The sequence below is a fragment of the Amia ocellicauda genome, assembly GCF_036373705.1.
Source record: "Amia ocellicauda isolate fAmiCal2 chromosome 11 unlocalized genomic scaffold, fAmiCal2.hap1 SUPER_11_unloc_2, whole genome shotgun sequence".
Classification (NCBI taxonomy): Eukaryota; Metazoa; Chordata; class Actinopteri; order Amiiformes; family Amiidae; genus Amia; species Amia ocellicauda.
The window spans coordinates 288,968-307,558 of NW_027102660.1; the positions used below are offsets into that span (position 1 = coordinate 288,968).

Genomic DNA, 18,591 nt, shown 5'->3' on the forward strand with positions numbered 1-18,591 from the left:
AATGACGGCGACCACGATGACAACAAGAACAACAACAACAAGAACAACAACAACAACAACATCATCATCATCATCATCATCAGATTTTAATTAAAAGTGCCTACACCAGCGTTTACAATTTCAACCTGTCGACGGACGGACGCTCTGAGTGCATCGATTGCGGGCACTCCAATGAAGAAAAGACACCCACCGCCTCCGGGGAACCACGAGGGCAAGAATGACGAAAAGGGCCAGCCCACAGTAGGCTGTTTCCGCCCGGTTTCGAACCGGGGACCTTTCGCGCGTTAGGCGAACGTGATAACCGCTACACTACGGAAACTGACACCGCTGCCTCTTGCTTCAAATGGTTACCGTTAAAGCCTGCTGGTAAAACGGGCTCAGGTGTTTCAGGTCGGCTAGGCTGTGAGATGGCGTCTGAAGTGCGGCGAAAGGATGCCATTTTCACTGACCTGTTTGGCATTGCTAAAGGGCACATCAGGACACTTCGGAAACTCTTTTAAAGGCAGGACGCCCTGCGCTCTGACAGTGCCTGCACTTAACCCAACAAGGTGATGCTGAATGGCTTGTTCAAACGTCTGGTGGTCTTCCTTCACCACCAGACTATCAGAGCTATTGTGCCTTCTACACCTTACGGTAGCAACAAATCTAACTACTGCTTTACTTTAACATTAATAATGACGGCGACTACGACGACAACAAGAATAACAACAACAACATCATCATCATCAGATTTTAATTAAAAGTGGCTACACCAGCGTTTACAATTTCAACCTGTCGATGGACGAACGCTCTGAGTGCACCGATTTCGGGACACTTCGGAAACTCTTTCAAAGGCAGGACGACCTGCGCTCTGACAGTGCCTGCGTTTAGCCCTACAAGGTGATGCTGAATGGCTTGTTCAAACGGCTGGTGGTCTTCCGTCACCACCAGACTATCAGAGCTATACTGCGCCTTCAACTACATAAGAGTAACAGCAATGTCGCCGATCCTGCTACGGTCGTATTGTAACGCAACAACATGTATCGATTTTAAAAGTGTCAGTTCCAGTGCCTCGCAAAGCTACCCTTCTGCGATCGTTTGTTCTCAAGGTCAGGATTTCTTGCCACGCCGAGGAAGAGAAAACGACGGCCGGCCTTGGGGCAGAGAGATGGCGACGGGTAACACGGCACTGGCACGCGTGCACCGCGGGTTGTTTCCGCCCGGTTTCGAACCAGGGACCTTTCGCGTGTGAGGCGAACGTGATAGCCACTACACTACGGAAACCGACCCGTCCTGGTGTTTCAAATGGCTCCCATCGAAGCCGGCTGGTAAAACGCGCACAGGGGTTTCCCGTGGGCCAGCATGTGAGATAAAGGTTTCTATTTTCACTGACCTATTTTGCATTGCTCAAGGGCACATCAGGACACTTTGGAAACTCTTTCAAAGGAAGAACGCCCTGAGCTATGACAAGACTTACACTTACCCCAACAAGGTGATGCTCAATGGCTTGTTCAAACAGCTGCTGCTCGTCTTGTGCCACCATCAGACAATCACAAAGCTATTGTGCCTTCTACACCTTACGGTAGCAACAAATCTAACTACTGCTTTACTTTAACAATAATGACGGCGACCACGACGACAACAAGAAAAACAAGAACAACAACAACAACAAGAACAAGAACAACAACATCATCATCATCATCATCATATTTCAATTAAAAGTGGCTACACCAGCGTTTACAATTTCAACCTGTCGACGGACGGACGCTCTGAGTGCACCAATTTCGGGACACTTAGGAAACTCTATCAAAGGCAGGTCGCCCTGCGCTCTGACAGTGCCTGCACTTAGCCCAACAAGGTGATGCTGAATGGCTTGTTCAAACGGCTGGAGGTCCTCCGTCACCACCAGACTATCAGAGCTATACTGCGCCTTCAACTACATAAGAGTAGATAGTAGGGGTTTTTGGGCGCGGCCTATTTTGTTATGACGTATGCCCTAAGCTTATTAATATTCCTACGTCATAATTGGGGGGCGTGATTTTAGGTAGAGTTATTTCCTTAATTATTCCTACGTCATATCCGTCAGAAAGTGTGCACCCATAAAACCCTGAACAACAAGGCCACCCATAAATACCCCCACCCCTCTGAAGGCAATGCCCCGAAACTCTCCTCTCTATTTAAGAACCCGCGCTTCTTTTAGGCAATACCTCTTTAATTCTCAGCTTCTGAAACATCCCGCTTCTTCAACATGTCCAGCGACATCAACATGAAACCCCGCAAGAAACAATCCCGGGCAAGGGTTCCTGTACTCACCAATTTGAAGATTGAACGCTCCTGGGTGTTGTTCTGGGGGGCTCGACGGGGTAACCGCTTTAAAAGGGATCCCAGCTATGTTGGAGTGGAGCTTCTTGCTTTGGGAGAGAAGGAGGGTACGTTGGAACCTTTTGAGACGGTAATTGAATACTCTTATGAGGACTGGTTGAAGGTGATGGCCTGGAGAGATCTGGGGCTTGTGGATAAGACTCTAGAAGGCTTGCAAGAGGGTCCAAGAGAATGCGAAATGGAGTCTCCGACTCAGGGTTTTGAAAGGTGTGAATGGGAAAGCTTGCAGAACTACGACAGACGACGTGTGGGGTTTTGGAGGGGGGTCTGACGGCTCAGGGGCTACTCTCTTCTAAGAGGGCGGTGTGTCGTGACGTAGTGAAGAGATAGGATAAAAGGTGCAACAATTCATTCATGGTTTAAAATTAAAGAGAATGTCTTACCCGAAAGCTGCGGACGTCGACAGGCTCTACAGGCCTCTTCAAACCCGGGATCACCCCTGGTTCTATTCCCCAGATTTTGTATACACTCTGGAACCCTTTGACTGTGGTTACTCTCCAAGACCTCAGACCCCGGTCCCTCAGGACGAAACAACATGCGGTGCGATGGATGTCCAAATGAGTCTCGGGGATCCCCAGCCTCTGGAGCTCATGGAGGGCCTCGATTTTGCCGAATTGTCTACCGTCTGTGCGTCTCAGGAGGGGGTCAGTCCAATGGATGGAGAAACACCCCACAAACCACCAGGCGACCCAATGAGCATCGGACTGTCCCGGGGGCGTGATGAAGACGCAGGATTCTTGCCCGGGGTATGTGACCAAGTAAGCAGAGTGGTTAAAAGCACCCTGGTGTATATTCTGAGTGCTCTCATCGACCGAGCTCTGAAAGAAGTCTGTCGGGGGTGTGAAGTGAATCACCCCAGTCAGTTGAGACACAGTTGTTTGTTTGAACCAGACCGTTACTATTTCCTGTTCTATTTCAACGTGTTTTACAGAAGACTGAACAAACCGTGGCTGAAACCGGCACTAATCAAGGCGCTCTCTTACTCCCACATACATGTCACTGTGGGACAAGTCCAGAAAATCATAGATGAGATTTTGCTGGAGCTGAAAAAGGAGCCGTTTATAATAGAGAAACTTGGGCAGCTGCTCAATGACCTGGATGAGCCGAGTAGAAAAACCGCTGGCAAGCTAAAAGCTTATTTCTTCCGTAAAGAAGTTAAAGCTGGGGGCAGCGACGAAGAATTCGACATCTACGCCACTGATTCAGACTCTGACCTGAACTAAGGGACTTTGAACATGGGGAATGTTCTGGACTGCTTCTGCAACTGGTTCTGTCATCAACACTCAGCAGCTAACCTGAGAGCGCTATTACACCATGTGCTTGACAGAAAAGTAGCCAACGCGAGCCTTTTCTCTACAGATTTAACCATCGATGAGGATCAACTTTCAAACCTGGAAAAGTGAATGGCTGCTGTAACAAAGACCGGGGGGTACGAACACTGGGATGAAGGGCTCAAGGGGGCCAAGAATGATATTAGGCCATTTCATCAACATCTGTATGACCTTTTACTGAGCATGTTTAATACACCTCTGTTTACTTTTAAAATAGGTCATATTGTTGTTTTATTTACATATGTAACTGAGGTGTGTGCCTACAAGATAAAGAAACAGGTATATTTGTTGATATAGATCAAGTAACCAATCATCTGATTTCTTTTTGTCTGGACCGTAGAAAAAATTGTTGTGTATGTTATACTTTTCTCAAATGTCTAAAAAGGGGTATCTGCTCTCCTGAAGTTGAATAAAAAACCTTGTATAAAAACTTTGCGCATAGTGTGGGTCTGTGTGGTTATTTGACAGAATGACTCGGCAAGCTCCCCAAATGCAGGAACTATACTACAACCCAGCCAAGATTGGGGGTTTGGCGGGTAAGAAGGGTTTTCAAAGAGGACTCGCTGAGGCCGGAGTGAAGGTTAATGATGTGGTTGTTTCAGAATGGTTACGGGAACAAGACGCCTATACCTTACATAAACCTCTCAGGATTAACTTTAAAAGAAACCGCGTATATGCAACTGACATAGATTCACAATGGCAAATGGATCTAGTCGATATGTCAAATTTATCAAAACATAACAATGGTCACAAATTGATGTTGATGTGTATCGATGTGTTATCAAAATATGCCTGGGCTCGCATTCTACATAATAAAACAGGTCGGGCGGTGACAAGGGCCTTTGAGGATATATTGTCCCAGGGTCGATGTCCTAAAAAACTGCAGACTGATAAAGGAAAAGAGTTTCTCAACAGAGAATTTCAGAATCTACTGAAGAGACACAAAATACATCATTTCACCACCGGTAATGAGCTTAGGGCATCGGTAGTGGAGAGGTTTAACCGCACCATAAAGACCAAAATGTGGAGATATTTTACAGCGGTCAACACGTTCAAGTATTTTGATAAAGTTCAGGATTTTATCGATGCTTACAACCAAGGGTATCACACCAGTATTAAAATGAAGCCTTTAGATGTTGATCAAAGTAATTCTTTTAAGGTCTATAAAAAATTATACCGACCATTTATTAAGAAGGGAAAAACTACTTATTAGTTCAACATCGGTGATGTGGTTCGCGTTTCAAAGCTAAGGAGTACTTTTGCCAAAGGTTATGAACAAACATTTTCTGACGAATATTTTACAGTTACCGAACAGTTGGCTAGAGACCCCCCCGTGTACCGGTTAAAAGACTATGACAGGGAGGATATAGAAGGAACGTTTTACGAAGCCGAGTTACAAAAAATTATTGTGGGTAAAGACAGTGTATACAGAGTTGAAAAGATATTAGCTGAAAAAACCCAGAACCGGAAAAAATATGTGTTGATGAAATGGCTTGGATGGTCTGAAAAGTTCAATAGTTGGGTCCCGGAACAACAGGTTTGCGATATTCAATCCTTATAACAACATGCCCGCGGGTGTGTTGGGGGCATTACTTTCGATTCTCAAGATGGAATCAGGAGGCTTCTACGTGACTCTACCCAGTAATGCCTCTCTCGATATATATCCTAAAAATGAAATATCCAGTTACACGGTACAATTTGGAAAATCTATAGATCTAAGGGGGTCGTGGGAAGTGGGGTTGGCGGAAATACAGTATCCTTACACTTGGGCTGTTTTACAAGATAAGGATGCCACCTTCGCCATTTTTGATGATGTTAAAAAGAGTCAATGGACATTCACGATACAAGGAGGTTATTATGACAATGTGGATAAAATATTAGATGAGATGCATAAACAGTTCTCAGAAGGCACCCCCAACATCAAGCTATATTACAACCCTATTAAAAACAGAGTGTACAAGGTGTCAAAACCAGGTATTAGCATTCAAACCAGCGGCCAACTGGGGCGTATATTTGGGTTCTATTCTGACACAGAGAGCAGGTTCTCAGAAGTGGTGGGGCGGCTTTTACACTCTTTATGTGTATACGGATATCATAACCCACCAGAGGGTCGGGGATAGTTATGTCCCCCTTTTGAGAAATGTACTTATTAAAGGTAAAAGCAATGACATGGTCACAATTACTTATGACAAACCACACTACGTACCAGTCTCAAATACCCACTTTGACAACATCACGATCGAAGTAAAATCGGATCAGAATATCAACGTACCCTTCCGCTTCAGTAAAGTTAATGTCAAACTACATTTTCGACCCCTGAAACAGTTTGTACATTATTAAAATGGCTACCTCGAGGGGTTATGTAGATCCTAGCGCCTATGTGGATTATTACAAGATGCAAGATGGAACGGCTTGCCCGGTATTGTAGGAGCCCCCACAATGTATGGCGCCGGTCTAGGAGGACTCTTTCGTGGTCTCTTTAGAATGGCCATACCCCTGCTTAAGAGAGGCTTTGCTATAGCCAGACCCCACTTGAAATCAGCGGCTAAAAATATTGTTAGTGACGTGTTCACCAATGTTATGAACCGGCCAGCTAGCCATGAGCATCAGGAGGGTTCGGGTCTCATGGTAATGGCGAGGAGGGGGGGGTAAAAGAAGAAACAGCATGTGTCCACCAGGGGGCGACAAAGATCCGTGGCTAACAAAAAACGAAGAATCTCTCATTCTCCAACATATCGTGGAAACACTCGGAGAAGGAAGCAGCACAAGAAAAAACCTGCAAAAAGAAAGTCTCAAAGAAAGAAAAATAGAGCCTCAGGATACATCTTTTAAACATGTCTTTTGTCCATCGGAAGAGTCTATCGGAAGAATGCGTCAAATCAGAACTGGATCTGTTTACAGTTCCATACACTCAAACGAGTATAGATAAGATCATATATGTAGAGATTCCCCCTCTTTCTGCAATTTCAGACACGGCCCCTCTGGAGTTTTTTATAGCTGGCAATGGCGAGGATTATATTGATTTGAATAACACATTTATTTTAATGAACTGTAAAGTGACTGATGAGGATGGCGATGCAATCGAGAAGACGACCAACGCTGGGGTCATCAATTACCCGGTGGCCACCATGTTTTCACAGGTGGATGTGACCCTGGGAGATCGGCTCATTAGTCAAAGCAGCAATACTTACCCCTATAGAGCCATGATGGAGTGTATACTTAATTATAGTGAGGAGACCCTAAGCAAACAGTTCAGCCCCGGCCTTTTCTTCAAAGACATCCCGGAAGCTATGGACGACAAGGATCCAGAGGGACTCAATAAGGGTTTGCAAAAAAGAACGGCCTTTTCAACAGAAGGGAGGACCTTTGAGCTAATGGGGCATATCCATGCAGACATATTTTTCCAAGAAAAACTCATGCTCAACGGGGTAGACATTAAAATTAAAATGATCCGTAGTAAAAGTGCTTTTTGTCTGATGACCCCTGATACTGAAAAATATAAACTGACCATATTATCGGCCTCGCTGTTTGTGAAAAAAGTGTCCGTCTCCCCGGCGGTTAAACTAGGACACGCGCAGGCGTTAATGACGGCAAACACCAAGTACCCGATCGAAAGAGTCTATATGAAAGTCCACAGTATCCCCGCAGGGACACGGGTGATGAACCAGGAAAATCTGTTTCTAGGACAGCTCCCAAAACAGGTTATTATAGGTCTCGAAGATAATGATGCATTTACCGGGGTTTACAACAAGAACCCCTTTAACTTTAAACATTATAACGCGGAATTTATAGCGTTGTACGTCGATGGTGTGCAGGTTCCATCCAGACCTTTTCAACCTGACTTTGAAAACGGCAATGCGGTTCGTGAATATGACAGTCTAGTACTGGCTACGGGTCGCCATCTCAAGGATCAAACTCCCGGCTGATCGATCGCCGGGAATACTGCAGCGGTTACACCCTGTACGGTTTCAACCTGACCCCTGACGAAGAGTGTGGACAACATTTTTCACAGATGAAGACGGGCAATATGCGTTTGGAGATGCGTTTCAAGCAGCCTCTACCACGCACTGTAAATATGGTCGTGTATGCAGTGTTTGACAACATTATTGAGGTGAATCAGAGGAGAAACGTTATGTATGATTATTATTAAAATGAACACCAGAGAGCTCAACCACATCATGAATGCCCTGGCCAGCTCACGGAAACTGTTTCAAGGAGTCTACACCTGCGATCAGCTGCCTAAATTTAAGATCAAGAATTTACCTGCAATGTACATAATCAACACACACCCTAAAAATATGCCCGGAGAACATTGGCTGGCTATTTATCTAAGGGAGGACCACCGTGGTGAATTTTTTGATTCCTATGCAAACCCCCCGGATTTCAGACCTTTCCCTCGGAAGATCAATTACTTTCTGCTCAACAACTGTCAAGAAACCATTTACAGCGGTCGTCAAGTACAAAGTCTTCAGACCTTCACTTGTGGTCAACACTGTGTGTTTTTCTTATATCATAGATCTAAAGGAAGGTCATACCCCGATATTATGGCCTTGTACAGTGAGGATTTAGGCCAAAATGATAAAAAAGTGGCAGAGTTTGTCAGGACACTGTGGACCCCCCCTTATAACACAATGACTTACGACCCTAGCCAGCCGTGTATACAGATGGGGTGTTCTTGTGAGGATTTTAAAAGATGTCATGCGTGTTAAGGTGAATAAATAATGAAAACAGCCTTTGAATCATTAGTTTTGTTTTTATTCAACACAATTCTTATACAAAGCAGGGGTTATGGTATAAATAAATGTACAACATTTGAAAAATAAAAAATAAAAATAAAAAATTGTTTGTCGGGTCATTATTTACAGGGGAGACAAATAAAAACATGAGATTAATAAGCTTCCCAACGATGGATAGATCCTGAGGATGGTCGCTCAGCACGGTCAGAGTAATGAGATATCGGAGTCAGATCAGGCTCCACCTCTTTACACAGACGGACTTTTTGTCGCGTTTCCTGGTTAGGAACTGTTGATTGGGGCATGTTCAGACAGGCCATCGCCTGTAGGAAAGCATTCCAGCCTACAGGTCGGCGACTATCGGGTACCTTATTAGTGCTAGTGACACTCTTCAACAAATCAAACATGTGTGAACCTTTGATCACCGCAACATCTTTATCAACCGTTCCCCCCGCATCAGCCCCAGAACCATTTTCTTGAGAGGCCATGGTTAAAGTTAAAATGTTTTGATCTTTTTCACCCTGTCTAACCAGACGGAGGTAGCGCTGTAACGTGTTGGTATACAACTGGGCTTTGGAATACTGATTTAAATCGGCCCTGGCCTGTATAGCTTTCATTTCAGAGTCCAGGTTGTTTTCGGCCGTTTGTCTAATGGGCTCTGGCCCGACAACATTTTTTCTCAGTTTCTCAAGCTGCTCCTGAGGGATCAAAAACATTTTCTGAGCATATTCCATTATTAACCCACTCTGGAAGCTAGAAGACTGGTTAGGAAAGGCACGGCTATGCTCAACAGCGGTCCTATAAAACCCCCGGTTTGATTAATCTTCTTTCTTTTTCTTTTAATAGAATACTTCTTATTAGCGATGATCTTGATAACCGCTTTTTGTTTTTTGAGTTTAGAATGTTGAGAAGGGGTTAGGGGTATATTACCGCGTAAGATGTTAAAAGCTATTTCACACAGGGTCTCGATCAAATCCGAGGGGGCCCCTGCCAGCACAGCTTTCCTATGGCGCGGGCTCCTCTCAAATAACATTTGCAAAAGCGGCAGATTTCTTTTAATCCGAACAGACATTCTTATTTATTTCCTTTTCTTTAGCACATAGACTGCCGGCCAATCGTGCGGGCACAAACCTGTTCTTAGGGGAAAGTCTTCTGGGGTTTGTGCATTTAATTCCGCAATCAAGTACCCGTAGGGTTTTTTGGTGGCATCCTCAAATGCCTCCAAAAAGAACTTGGTCTGGTTAGGGTACATTTGACGAGCCAAGACGGTGACCTGTAGTTTATCTCTGGGGTTTTTAAAAAGAATTATATAATTGGCATATAAATTAATAGTGCGGCTTTTTTTACCTTGAAAAAATAGATTTTGAACTAAATAAATAATACTTAAATTCCTATGATGAGTGTACTTTGTGAAAGCTTTTTCCACTTCACTGTTGTCACCGGCCTGCTCCATCAGGTCATCAAGGATCACTAGGTTAGTATTACCGGGCGGGAACAAGTCATCGTCACACAACGAGGCGGGGAGACCTTGCACAAATTTCAGATTATTTTTTTTCGAAGCCAAATCATCGTAGAGAGGTTGCCAGCAAGAGAAACACCACACTATGTTGTCAAGAGCTTGGGACACGGTTGCGTCCACATCTTCTATGATGTTCTTTATAAGATAGCTCTTCCCCGAATTGGAGGGACCGGCTATAATACAGGAGAAAGGGTGTTGAAGTCTGTTTTCAAAACCACCGCTAATATCCATAAGGCAGAGTGGTATAATCAGTCTTCAACACTCTTTTATTGTACACCACCCTGAACCGTTTGTTTAGTGATCTATTTTCCAACGTGTACCCCTTTTTATTGCGATAGATCTGATTTCCGGCTGTAATAATCTCACGAGGAGGCGCGTCTTTCTCGGTTACAAAACTTTCTACCAGGGTCGTCAGAGACTTGATGTTAATGAGCTTGTTGTTACAATGGTTCAGAGTGAAACCCTTAACTTTCATACAGGTCTTACCCGCAGCCGTTCTGTATGCGTAAGTCTTAGGACCCCCTGAAACAAACTCCACTATGTGGTCCTGAGGATCTAGTTCGCTCGTTAACTCCCCAAGGTAGTCCCCGAGGGGAGGGACCCAATCCCCTGGCCTGGTGACAAAGATTACAGAGTCAGTATCATGATAGAGCGTGCGTTCCTGCAACTGATCCATTAAGTTGTACAGTTCAAGCCGGGCGTAAGCCGTGGTAAAAACCGCTATGAAAACATTAACGTTCCCCTGTTTGGTGGGGAAATCTTTAGGGGCCCTCCACTGGACCTGTGCCACGTGGTCATTTAAGAATTGAAAGTGTGATACTGCATGTTGTTTGGAAAACATAAATTCTATAAACTGTTCAGGGGTTTTAATCAAGGTTGTGTTTAGACGGTAATTTCTTTCCCCAAACTTACCCCACAGACTGTTTAAAATCAGTTTGGACATTTGTCTCTTGGCGGGGTTTACAGTTATGTTCCCCAGCTCTAGACGGATCCCTTCCTTTTCAAAATATTGCTAAACGTATCGCTCTTTGGCCGCGGAGTCAACACACCATGAGGGATAGCCCGATGCCTCCTGTTTCCCTTTCAGATGGGTCATAATGTAATCAGCAAAAAGAGTATCAGATTTTTCAGAAAAATGCCAAACCTCATACACCTTACCGACTCTGTAACCTTTCTCCACCGCCTTGTCAAGCTCAATGCTACACCAGACACCCGTCAGCGCTCTCTCTTCATCACTGTGCAGACAAGAGGTAGTTTGATTTTCAGTTTCCACACACGTTCTACACAGAGGGAACATCAATTTTCCCGAACACCTGTAAGGCAACACGGGTAAGAACAGCTCGCGAGGAGGGTACATGGTGACTTTGATCAAACCAAAGTAATGTCCGATTTCGAGAAAGTCACGATAAACAATGGTTGGACGCCCCACCGGGTACATTTTGGTCTTGTTGACATAAGGGTACAGACTGGTGAAATCATAGTAATCTACTCTCTCACCCTCTTTTACCTCATAATGTAAACAGAGGGCGTTGGTACGACCCCCAAATAACGCATCCCGGGGCTCAAGACGTTCAGAAAAGTCCAAGGTTTCCATAAACCGTTGTACCCCCGCATCCTGTTGCTTCAGGGTCGTCCACTCGTGTTCCCAAATCACCAGCACGTTCAAACCATAGGTGTTTTTTAAAGTTTCAATTCGTTCCTGGAAATTATAGTACATATCACTGCAGAGTTTTTGTGTTACGGGGTTAAAGGTGTTTGGGTCGAAGCACTGAGGACAGCCATGGTAAATACAACCTGCAAACTCATAAGCGGTACGCCGCCCGGACACGTCGCTAAAACCGTCTAAGTAGTAAGGCCCCATTTTGACTTCCCCTTGATTTAAAGCATGTCTGATGAAGATGTTATCCCGGGCACTCAGGTATTCCAGCCACTGTATGGAGACAGTCGAAAAGTTCTTTTGTCTAGCACGATAGTTGTCAGAAGTGGTGACCGCTATAGTGTTTTTCTGCAAGAAATTGGACCGATACATTTTCATGCAGAGAGACGCTATGGTCACACTTTGCAAAGGGTCGAGACCCGATGTGTTGATAACCTCGGCGCGGAAACGCACACAGGCTTCTTTAAGGATCACCACATCATTTTTACAATAAGCAGCCATCTCTTCTCGGTCATCAAAAACACCTCCCTTAACCGTATTGTACCATTTAAAGAATTCCTCCCTCTCATGAGACATCATAGTATCAACCCCATAATAAGTGGCGGGCAGGTAGGACCCTCGATAATTTTGAGTGTCCATAGTATTAAAAAAATGGCAGAACCAACCTTTCTTCTGAGCCTCAAAACCCAGAGCCTTAGGCAAAGCGCTCAATTTCATGGGGATGAAATTTAACGAGTCTATGTAACGTTAGTTGAAAGCTTCGTCGGTGAAACACATGATCTTGCTACCCTGAGCTATTATTTTTGGGGTCACCCCATTTTCCACCAGATACTTCATCAAAATGTAAGAATCATAACCCTTAGCATTGTGGGCAATAAATGTGTAATTGAGGTATTTTGGACCGCGATACCGCGTAAAGAAATCCCTGACACAACTCTCACCGCTAGCTGACCACTCACGATCCAACATGTCAATACAGAGTATATAATTAGCAACGTGGACCCCGTTTTCTTGCCGGCATTCAAAAGCAAAAAAGACATACCGGTTGTGCGGCGGCTCCTTTTTAACCGGCTGAATAAAGCACTGGTGTTCGGACCCCGGGGTTAAATCAGCATTACAGATCCTGCATCTCGGCTCCAGACATTTGTGTGGTTTAACCTCATGAAAACGGTACTGGAGGCAACACTGCGGGCAATATTTAGTTTGATCACAATAACTCCGTTTTTTAACCCCCTCAGCAGCGGCCCTCTGTACCTTATGCTCGGAAAAACAGAACGCTGAGAGACAAATCCTTAAGCAATCTTTACATCGGATGGTAGGGGCCAAACCCTTACGACATTGCGGATTGAAACAGACGTTACAGTAACCGTCACAGCGGTGCTTAAGCTTATCATTGAAGGCCTTATAACACCAATGACAAACATACGAACAACCCAAAAAAGCCGTCAAACTCTTTATTCCAAAGTAATGACTATCACTTAGGAAGAGAAACAGTGTCTGTGTATGGGTTTCAGGATGTGTCTGAAATTTCACAAATACTTCCTTTACCTCACAACGGTACCACACAACAATTTTTAAAGACAACAACTCCTCAAACTTGGTGATGTCTGAAAAGGCAACCATCTGTTGAGAGTTTAAGCCGGCCCTCTGATGAAGCATTAAAGCTTCTTGCAGAGCTTGGGGTTCAGGCATGTCGGGGGTGAGTAGTTTTATTAAACTGTAAGCAAAACAGAGCTTATTGTCCCCACTGGAACTCACCACTAATTGCCTGAGCTTGGTCCTAATTATGTCGTTCTTCAAGCATTTCGACAGTCTTCTAAGCGCCCCACCCTCAGGGTTACGAACCACATTCATTACCAGAGACAGACTTTCATCAGCTATGATGGCTGCGTTACTTTGCAATAACGCTTCGATTTTAGCCAGACGTCTAAATTATCTCCACTCAGCATTACAGATAGGTTGCTAAACAAATCATCCCCTCTGAGTTCTAACTGTACAACATCTCGAGGTCTGACCCTTTCAGCAACCTGTTCAAGCATTTTCTGCAAGGCCTCGTGTATGTTGACAAATATTTCTGCATAATTGTCACAATTTAAAAGTTCTGCAAAATTAAAACGCTGAATCATTTCAAAATTGTTATAGGCCGGTCTATCTATAATCACGGGATCACTGGTACTCTTGGACACATCATCATTTTGAACAAAGCCTTCACCCCCTACATTCTCACAGAGCATGTCCTCCACAGCCTTATCAGTCTCAGAACCCTCCACATTCCGAACACCCCCACTGCTGACATCTACAAAACCCCCTTTTTGAGGAGGCTCATTTAAAGCCTGTAAAAGTCCTTCAAAGATATCCAAGACCCTCCTCTATAGTGATGGCTGCTTCTGCCGCCATCCTGTGTTCTAATTGTCTCAAATCATTTATAAAAGGGGCAGAATTTGGTTGGGGTAGCTCCTCCAAAGCCTCCACCATTTCAAACAAATCGGGGTGAACTAGGGGGTGAACCTCTATAAGCGCTACCGGTGGGAGGTGGTTATTTAGATCATTGACCATCTGTAACAGGTCGGGGTTCACCGGTAAGTCTGTTAATTCACATTCTATCGGTGGTAATTGGGGGTTATTTAAATCATTTATCATTTGTAATAGTTCCAGGTTCATTGGGACATCAGAGGAGTTCACAACAGGGCCGGGGATGTTCTCTCGGGAAGGTCTTTTTGGGGCCCTAGCTTGTTCATAATCCTTTAGTTTGTGAGTTCTTTTACCAAGTCAGGACATTTTTTAATTTATTTTTTATTTTTCCAACAACCCACAATAGTAAGGCGTTTTGTGTCTATTAAAACATTAAATACGGTACAATTCGTTAGTAAGGGTATTAATAAGGGTGTTTTGGCTCTCTATCACCAGGTTTTGCCCCACTAACACAAGTCTTTGATTTTGTAACAAAGTATGTAGCAACTCATGGCGACTTTCAGGAAGTAGCTCCGGGGGCTGGTGGCCTGGCTCAGCTTCAAAGGATGGTCGCTCCGGTAAATCTCGGTCGAAGGAGGCAGGGAGCGAGCGTATACTCATGGACGGAGACCAAGAAGGCCTTTGCAGTGACACCCTGGCCAAGCGCGGGGTACTGTTCCGCGTTTCTGTAGCCAAGAAACGGGTCTGGGGGGACGATGTTGAAACCAGGCCGTCGTTGGGTGGTGTGACCGCCCTGACTGACGGCGACCCCTGAGGTTGTTGGATGCCTGTATTTGTTCCGCCCGACAATGCGGCGGGCTGAATCTGGGGTGTTGAATTACCCCCAGAAGGCTGTGGCCTGAGTAGATGTTGGGGGGTCTCCAAGACCACCGTGGGGGATCCTCTCGGTGATCTCACCGGGGAAGATGTTTGATCCCACTTAGACGGGGTAATTGTCCTCAATAGCTCATCCACAGAATGACTATCCCAAGAGTCTTGGGAAGAATAAAAATATACATTACATTTACATCTTTAAACGGCGACAGAAATCAAACTTAAAACAACATGTCCAGGACATTCAAAACCTTTAGCTTTTTTAGACCTTTGAAAATAGCCTTAGACATTCACTACAACGCCTTATTATTTACAGACAATATATTTATTAGGACTTGATAATAAATGTAAAACAGAGAAGCCACTGTAAATAAACTGTTTCTTAAATGTTTCTTTAAAAACTGTAATATTGTTAATAAAACACACACACACACAACAACATTTCATTTTTAAACGAACCTTCCAAGTGTAAACGCTTCCTGATCCCGGGACTTCCTGTTTCACAAACGTTTTCACGATCTGTTTAAATATTAAATACAATGAACACCTTCAAGCCTTTTCCTACAACCACTTTAAAACAGAAGTATAATAGCGGGAGATAAGCCAAACAACTTACTAAACCCTTTCGGACGGCTTTACTTCCTAACCAGACGGTACGGCAATCGGTCATTTCTAAACACGTTCCCCAGAAACAAGCCTAGACCTGTCCGGACTTCTAAAGATCTTTCCCAGAACCCCCCGCCCTACAGGAAACGGGCACCCATCGCTTAAATATTAGCCCTCAACGGGCAAACAAAGCCCTTTTAAAAACATTAAAGTTTGAAAGATCTTACTTACCTCCACAGAATAATCGTTTCTTAAGTTTTTCGGCTGGTTTAGCTTTTTGCACCGCTGTGAAGGTAAGAGACATGTTTAACCTTTAACCACACCGCTTTATAAAAAGCTTTAACCTCTTACAGGCTGCAGATATATACTCACAGCTATCAGATACCGGGGCTGACGGCCTTTCAGATTCTTGAAAGGTTACGGTTCTCGAAGGTAAAACGAAACAAGCCCTTGATGTGGAAGGCCTTTCGTTGTCTCGAACCACGTTTCTTAATACTGTTAGACAGGATAATTTTTTAAAATTAACAAAACTGGACTCAAACATCTTACAGAAACGTTATACAAACAAACAGGGGTTTAGTTCTTACCCGGTCGGCAGACAGCCTGTCTAGGGACAACCACTTCTCTTGGTCGATCCTCGGAGACATTAATCACAGGCCTTTCGATAGTTTCTGTGTAATTAAAGAGACCGGCATTAATATGTATTAAAACGTTTTCATAACTCTAATGAGCCGCTTCAAAACCACACACACCCATACATAAGAACCCATGAGCGCAAACACAAAAATCTTACCGTTGTTGTTCCAGATGATCTCCTCAGCGTTGGGAATTAACTCCTGTTGACTGGCTGAAAAATAATTTTACAGAACTTAAAACAGATGTTATAGCCTTATTTACAATACATGCACACAACACGCTCTGAGTCAGTGAAAATAATCTGAAGACTTACCAAAAAACTCGTTTAAATCGAAGTCGCAGATGTTGTTTCCGGACACTGTTGATCTTTAGTCTTAAATCGAAAGGTCAGTATGAGTCTGTCGAGCTGAAGACCAGACCTTCATACTTATACTGATGTCCACATGCCGGATCTTCTTGTAAGGCATTGTTCTGGTCTGGCCTTTGTGCCGCCCTGTTACCAATTAACATATCAAAACCAACCAATAAAATGACACTGCATCAAATTTCAAATAGAAACCAAGATGGAGACGATCTCTCTCCTCTCTACTCTAAACTTTTATTAGAACCTTTTGGTCTCTCAAAAAAACATTTTTAAGCATCAAGACCTATAGTCAACAACCACTAAGAATATTTTAGGCCTTTATAAGCGCTAAAAAACAACCTGAGCCAAGAAAATAACCATAAAGATCTAAAATAACTAGCGCTTTTACAGTGATTTTTTTTTTTTTTTTTTAATAGCGATGCTTTGTTTGGTATTAAACAAGTCACAAACTACTCAGAACAGAGTTTATCCCCGCAAAAGAGATATTTGGGTTTACTTTACAAAGCTTATGAATTATATAGGTTAAAAGTATTCTGAATGTTTTGATACCACACGCCATACCTACTGTTGTCTGAGCCCACCCCCGCCCCCCATGGTGTGAGTGATTTAGCCTTGAGTGTTGTGATCTATTTAGCATTGAGTGATCAGTTGTTTTTATTTTTTAAACGATTCCTTATCATCAGGGATTGAGACTGCTAAAATACCTTAAAAGCATATCCTTATCTTAAGTCTAACTCTTATGAGCTTTAAGACCCTAGAATGTATTTAAGTAAAACGACTGAACACATTATGTGAGAGATAAAATATAACCACAGCTTTTTTTTTTTTTTTTTACAAAAACAATTAACCTATACACACAAACACCCACACACACACCCTCTTTTTTAATTTTATTTTTAATTAAATTTGAGGGGAGAGACAGAGCCAGATACAGTGTGGATAACATAAATACCCTATGCAAAACAGGCATTGATAGGACCTGGGATCATAACAGACAACAGAACTTGTTAATCTTATAAAATGATTGGGCGAGATAGAGAGAGAGACAGACAGAGACAGTGTGAATATGATAAACGCACTATTCAAAACTGGCATTGTTAAGACCTGGGACCATTACAGACAACAGAACTTGTTGATCTTATAACGGTTTAGATTTACTAAACCATTACATGTATATTTAAAAAAGACCCCCAACCACTACAGGAAGAGCCGACCCATTCACACTCTACAGTTGACCAACAAGAACAACAAGAACAACAGGTTATGGGCGGCCTTGTTGTTCAGGGTTTTATGGGTGTACACTTTCTGACGGATATGACGTAGGAATAATTAAGGATATAACTCTACCTAAAATCACGCCCCCCAATTATGACGTAGGAATATTAATAAGCTTAGGGCATACGTCATAACAAAATAGGCCGCGCCCAAAAAACCCTACTATCTACTCATAAGAGTAACAGCAATGTCGCCGATCCTGCTACGGTCGTATTGTAACAGCAACAACATGTATCGATTTTAAAAGTGTCAGTTCCTGCGCCTCGCAAAGCTACCCTTCTGTGATCGTTTGTTCTCAAGGTCAGGATTTCTTGCCACTCCGAGGAAGAGAAAACGACATCCAGCCTTGGGGCAGAGAGATGGGGACAGGTAACACGGCACTGGCACGCGTGCACCGCGGGTTGTTTCCGCCCGGTTTCAAACCAGGGACCTTTCGCGTGTGAGGCAAACGTGATAGCCACTAAACTACAGTAACCAACCCGTCCTGGTGTTTCGAATGGCTCCCATCGAAGCCGGCAGGTAAAACGTGCACAGGCGTTTCCCGTGGGCCAGCCTGTGAGATAAAGGTTTCTATTTTCACTGACCTATTTTGCATTGCTCAAGGGCACATCAGGACACTTTGGAAACTCTTTCAAAGGAAGAACGTCCTGAGCTATGACAAGACTTACACTTACCCCAACAAGGTGATGCTCAATGGCTTGTTCAAACAGCTGCTGCTCGTCTTGTGCCACCATCAGACAATCACAGAGCTATTGTGCCTTCTACACCTTACGGTAGCAACAAATCTAACTACTGCTTTACTTTAACAATAATAATGACGGCGA

The 18,591-nt window shown here is 43.8% G+C and overlaps 2 non-coding genes across 2 annotated transcripts; both read right to left on the reverse strand.

The window, feature by feature from the left end:
* Positions 1-246: 246 nt before the first annotated feature.
* Positions 247-319, reverse strand: trnav-aac (transfer RNA valine (anticodon AAC)). The gene has a single exon. It is a non-coding gene; the product is annotated as a tRNA-Val (tRNA).
* Positions 320-1,190: 871 nt separating this feature from the next.
* On the reverse strand, positions 1,191-1,263 carry trnav-cac (transfer RNA valine (anticodon CAC)). Its single transcript has one exon. It is a non-coding gene; the product is annotated as a tRNA-Val (tRNA).
* Between the last annotated feature and the right edge of the window lie 17,328 nt (positions 1,264-18,591).